Source organism: Vollenhovia emeryi, unplaced genomic scaffold (assembly GCF_000949405.1).
Source record: "Vollenhovia emeryi isolate VEMERY1.0 unplaced genomic scaffold, V.emery_V1.0 DF939148.1, whole genome shotgun sequence".
NCBI lineage: Eukaryota > Metazoa > Arthropoda > Insecta > Hymenoptera > Formicidae > Vollenhovia > Vollenhovia emeryi.
The window spans coordinates 1,226,142-1,232,449 of record NW_011967218.1 but is presented as its reverse complement, the minus strand read 5'-3'; the positions used below and the strand labels follow the sequence as shown (position 1 = coordinate 1,232,449).

Below are 6,308 nucleotides of genomic sequence, written 5' to 3'. Positions count from 1 at the left end.
CACGTCTTGGCATTACATAGATTTCTATTCCTTATTCCTATTACCTGTGCTTTCCTATTGTGTGATAGGCTTCAGACGCGTCACTTGTTAATTTTCGGCGAGAAAAATAACTGGCTAGATCAGGATTCGAACCTGGGACCTTCCGCTTGCCGGGCGAATGCTCTACCTACTGAGCTATCCACGCCCACGCTCGAAGTCCTTCGAGCTTACGTACTTCATTTAAGAATTGTCTTAAATATCCCTCGAAATATTTCGTAGCCAGTAAAACGATCCGTACAGCATCCATACGGATCACTTTTTGGCGAAATACTCTTTGAACGTGTATGACAAGGTTAAATATAAAAATTGGCTACTGTTAAATATAAAAATTGACGCACTGAGTGCACACTGGTGCAAGCAATCGAACTCGCTATAAGATAGAGTCGAATGGAGTTGTATCGAAGTATTTCCTTAGAACGCTATCTGCGGCCCATTTAGCAAAATTCGCCGTATACACTCGAGATGTATAGCGCGCGAGGCGGATTCCCGGCGTGTACAAATACGTCGTCTATATTCCCCGCAACGTCCGAAGAATCCCACCGTAATGTGACCAATTCTCAGCGCGACGTTATCGTAATGATAAACGCGCTCGGCGCTTGGCACGTATGATGCGATACTCGAGCCGGCAAACTGACCACGATTCCGCGAGCTGAAGGTTAAGATAGATAAATTCGATAAATACCCGACAAGCTGAATAAAGAGTGGCGGAGGGCAACGCAACGGTATCCGATGGCGCTCATCGAGCATGCTCGATGATCGCGCGAGAAACGCGTTAATCGCCGACGGAGTGAGACCGTACTGTAAAGTACTCGCTATTAGCGCTTATCTCGGCCGCGATTCTTTTCGCGATTTGTTGATTACATACAGGGCGAGAGAGAGAGAGAGAGATGCGACGGCGAGCTATTGTTCGGCCGGATCGGCCGCGCGCGTAACGAGCCGCGTGTACGCGGCCGAGGGGGAGCGGAAGACGAGGGGAAGAGGGGGGGGGGGGAGCGAAAATTGCACGCAAGAGCGTGGCAAGAGAGGAAGCGCGAAGTGGGCGTCCACACCGTCGCGATTTATCGGCGCGTAGATGCCGATGATGTAGATTAGAATAAACAGTTATGGCATTCGCACGGGCAGCCCCGCGTGGCCGGGGGAGAATCGCGCGTGCGGAGAGTGATAACCCCGCGCCTCGCGCGCGCGAGCTCGTCACGACCCATTTTCCGGGATTAGCGAACCGCGAAACGCTCCATTATCTGCAAATTCGTAAGGGAGCCGGCGGAAAATATAAATACGGTTCCGGCTGGCGCGTGAGGTAACACTCGAGAGGGCCTCCCGAGCGCGGAAGAGGATGCCGGGGCCCGGGTCTCGATCTTAATGCAGGCCACTCAACAGCTGTTACCGCTTCATCGCGCTATTATAAATCGCCGCCTTCCACACCAGCGCCGGGGCCCCTTTGACGTCGGCGGCGCGGACTTGTTTTACTCGTCGAATTAAAGCGATTATCTCGTTTAGCAATCTAATCCATTAGCGGCGCGCCCGGGCCCCATTCTCGTGCGCGCGACGCTTCATTCTTGCGCTCACTTTTGCCGCCGCACTCTTTCTTTCGATCTGATCGCGGATCGCTGCGGATTATTATAATAATTACCGGCTCCTGAGGTAACGAAGACACGCGGGCGCGCGTGTGCCCCGCGGTAGCGTGTTACTCTCGTTAAACAACGTAACTCCGGAGCAACTATAATGTTATTACCCTGACATTACGGTAAATACAGCCGCAATTGTGGGAAGTGGATCGTAACACTATGATAATGAGGTTTGCAAACCCTAAATCTTCGTGTCATCGAAAACAATGGAAGCCAGGGCAACTGCATATCCTGCATAATTAACGTCTCAAGTTAACTTTATAGTTTTTCATCAACAGTTACGTTATCTTTGTTTCCGTACCGGGAAAGCCAATGAACTCGCTCGCGCATCTATCGCGAATGTTCGTTAAATTACAACGTTTATTAAATCAGCGTCTTGCGTAACCGCATACGCTTCCCTCAATTATGCGCGGAAAATCCTCGCTCCAACGTTTTTCCGTAAAAAAAATGAATAGATTTTACTGCCCGGCTTCCCGCGACGCGATGGGAGAAAATCCCCGAGATCGTCGGGGGCCCTTGAGAACCGCGGGCGATCGCGATTTTTGCTCGGCGAACCGAACGGTCTTCGGCGATCGAGCGATCGAGCGAGCGATCGAGCAATCGCGCTTGATTCCGCGCGCAAGAAGAGCCTTACGCTCCTCCCCCCGACCGGCAACTAATAACGTCGCCGGCGAAAGCAAATCATCTGTAATGACGCAATAATCGCCCGTACGAGTCATATGAGCGATGTATTGCTTCCTGAGTCGAACACGACTCAGTTCCCAAAGAGACGATCTATCAAGGCGAATTTCTCGGAAACCATCGGCGACGCATGCTTCGCTGCGCTGCGTAATGGCCGCGCTGTCCTAACGCAAACGCTCTCATTTCTTTAAACGCGAACAGTACTATACATCTTCGCGGGCTCGCGCAATACGATATTTTTACGGGGGTAACGGAGTAAGCTCGATCATGCTTAACGAATCGATTGTATTCGCGCTTTGCTAGGTTTACGTTCGTCCTCGGTACGACGTTTATTTCCCGCCGAGTCCCCCGCATTGTCCCTGAATCACAAAATAAGCGATGCAACCACGAAAGGAATATAAATCGGTTTGGATTTGCCAGCGATGTACCTGTATACGGAATGTTAAAATTTCAAAAAAAAGTCTTACAAAATTGTGCAAAATGCCATGTGTCCCACGATTACCACGATTTACCGGATAAAGTTTAAGAGAAAATTCTCTCCGCGTAGGTCAAAGTTTCGCTGTCACGTCAAAAACCCGGGGGTCAATTCTGTACCTTACACCGCAGTAAAAATACTAAAAGTGAGTAGCTTTGTTACTTTCTAACTGTCCCCTTAGAAAGAGACAAAGCCGCTCACTAGGCCGGTATTCATAGTCAGATCTTGTATTCAAGATCGTCTTGAATCCGAAGCTGCAGTATGGAACATTTCATTGGCTACGGAGTATCTAAAGATGATCTTAAGACGGTCTTGAATATAAGATCTGACTATGAATACCGGCCTTAGTATTTTCACTATATTGTAAGTTACAGAATTGACCCTCTGATTTCGCTGTAATGCGGAAAAACGGGATGTACACGAGGCTAACAATACTCAGAGAGCGGCACGAAGGCAGATTCGTAAAAACGACATCCTTGCCGGTTCCTTTTCTGAAACGCGACAGAAGCTTGCTCGCCTGATTTTCAGGGTGAAGTTTTATGAGAGTCTTCTCTCTCGCCGTGCAGATAGACAGATGAATAGACAGATGGGTAGATAAGGGGAGAGAGAGAGAAAAAGAGGCAGAGAATTACAATGTCTTAAATAACGCAATTACGAAGCGAATAACAGAAACCACAAGAAAATCGATCGCGGCTTCGGACCGGGGGCCTTTTTTCAAGCAAGATTAACAGCACCGCGATAGTATAAATGTTTCTCTTCATCTCGGCATTAACACCTTCTTGCCGCGGTAATTGATGCGGATCGTTGCGTTAGCTTTTACTACCAGCAGTTATTACGATACGACCGCGTGGTAACCGCGGATAATGACATTGCGACGGTCGTTATCGGATTTGTACATGCGTTAGCGGATCATCCACCGGCCCCTCGCCTCCCCTCGTCCACTATCTCGAGTCATTCCTGATACTGTAATCGGGGTTATTTGTCGCGTAGCGAAGACGAGGGAGGGAACGACTCGAGTCGAAAGAGTTAACGGATTCGAGTATGCAAATGGACGATTCGATAAGGGGGGAAACAGAAGGAGGGAGGAGATCGTTTATTCCCAACTGCTACCGTTTCAGCCGCCCGCAACCACGCGTGACCAAACATTCCCTTCCGCGCTCGTCTTCGAAAGTCAGGGGATCGGCCGATTTATAGTACGATTCCCGGCCCCGGAATTCCACCGGCCGGGCATCGTCATTAGCGGCGAATTCTTCGCGGGGTATCCAGGCCAGATTTAACGTGCGGGCGATCGATCGCGGCTTGGAGACTTTGCGGTACGCCGTCGGTCTAATTTCCGTTCGCGGAACCCGCGAGCATTCCCGGGACGAACAACGGACGGCGCGAGTAGAAAAGAAACTCCGACCACGGTCTCGCGACGAACGGACGCTGCGGCGCGCTCGGCCGAGAGATATATCGGTACATATTCTCGTAAGGATAAAAATAATAGCAAACGGAATAAGTCATATAGCGTTACTTTTTGGTATTCGAGCACGCGAGGAAAGTCCGCGGGGGAAGCGCTCGCCACGCCGGCACAAAAGCGGCGTTACAAAACAGCGGAGAAATAAAGTGACGCGGCACAAACGGGCGCGTTCGGTGCGTTGAAAATACGACGGGTACGCTCGTGTACGCGCGGCGATCGACAACGGTACGAGGATGCCACTCTCCGCCGTCGATATATTTCTTGCGCCTCTATCGTCCTTGGAAGAAACGGCCGATAAAACTTCAGTTACGTCCGACGATGACTTCCGGCTGCGATACGTCCTCCGTGACGCCGCCGTTCGTCACCGTTCGCGCGCGGTCCGCAGATTTCGCGGATAAGAGCGGTTACTGTTAAACGATCAAGTCAATAACCGGCGCGCGGCGCGGCGCGACCGCGTGGACGCGGCGAAAAGTCAGCCTCCTCGTCCTCCTCCTCCCTGTATGCGCGAAGGCATTTCTCGCGCTCTAACGAACGCTCGACGGACGTCGTTACGCTGAGACGCTGCGGCTTTGTTGCGAGAGCGGCGCGGCCGATCTAAGAAGTTCGCTCGGCACAAAGCTCGAGCGCGCGGGGGACTTCTTCTGTCGCCGAGCGAAGATGATGAAAAGTGAAGAGACCTTTCTTCTCGATCGGGAATGAATCGGCGCTTGAAAACGCTATTTCTAATGTAAATGGAAGCGTTTAGTTATACTGTTATCTCTAACGCGTATATTGTTCTAATTGGCCTCCTGAGGTGGACGCGACTTGGCTTCTCGCGCCGCCATCGGACGCCCCGGCCGTGCGTTTTAATTGACCGCGCGGGAACATCCTGGCCACTCTCGCACGCCTCCTTCCTCCCCTATTTCATCTCTCTTTCTCCGCGCGCGCGCGCGCGCGTTATTTTCGCGTTATTTACGAGCGGCGGTTAAACTTACGCCGACAGGACGATTATACCCGGGTTTACTGGACCCGAACATCCAGTCGCGACTTATATTCCGTTTCCCTCTTCTGAGATTTCCGCAGTTGGGAGTAACGATTGTTATTGCGAGCGCGGCGGACCCTCGCTCGTATTGGCTTCACTTAGGCGCAACGGTAACTCGGCTCGTGGATCACTTCCCTTCCCGCGTCCCTTCGGTCCCTCTCGCCCGCGTCCTCCTCTTTCATCCCGTTTCGCTCCTCTCTCCGTCCCACGGCCGTGTCGTTCATTGAACGATCGTGTTCATTTACGTAAGACTGCGCCGCGACATCTCGCCGCGCCGAGATGGTAAAAAATCCCCGAGTACACGAGACTTCCGTTCATAGAACGTGCGCGGAAATTATGCACGCCTGTGGGACTATAAACGATAAATTATGCGCGATGTATATTTATCAGCAATGATTTATATATCCTAACTACACAGAGCCGCAGCGCCTATAAGTCAGGCTATTTATAAGTAGCACCTATTACGCGTTACAATTAATCATTTAATCAGTACAGATAACCATAATTTACATGAATATTGACGATTTTAGCTCGGTAATTATACGCGGCACTATTTCTACGAAACAACTTTATTAATCGCGCCGATTATTCATAAAATATCTCTGACTCTCATTTCTCTCTCTCTCTCTCTCTCTCTCTCTCTCTCTCTCTCTCTCTCTCTCTCTCTCTCTCTTTCTCTTTGTGGCCCTCTCTTTCCTTTTGTGGGTAATATAACATTGCGCGCGAGACTTCGATAATTTCATGATGCATTTAAGAAAAATGCATACGACAATCTTATTTTGCGTGTACAGCGATTAGTCGAAATGGTCGCGACATTTTTGTTGGTGAATTTAGGGAAAAAAGTGTCGCAACCATTCTGTCCGTAAGGGTGCTTTCACATGGAGCGTAAGTTGCGTACACTGATAAAAATTAATGCGAATTTACAAAGGAATTTTACTTATTTCTTGGTAAATTTGCCTAAATTTTCATGAGTTTTTATATAAAATTTGTATTTTTCTCTTTGGTTTT

At 49.9% G+C, this 6,308-nt stretch overlaps 1 protein-coding gene and 1 non-coding gene across 3 annotated transcripts in view; one reads left to right on the top strand and one right to left on the bottom strand.

The window, feature by feature from the left end:
• Nucleotides 1–6,308, top strand: part of LOC105565930 — a 92,410-nt gene that overhangs the window by 50,159 nt on the left and 35,943 nt on the right. The window lies entirely within an intron of this gene.
• Trnaa-ggc lies at nucleotides 112–185 on the bottom strand. The gene has a single exon. It is a non-coding gene; the product is annotated as a tRNA-Ala (tRNA).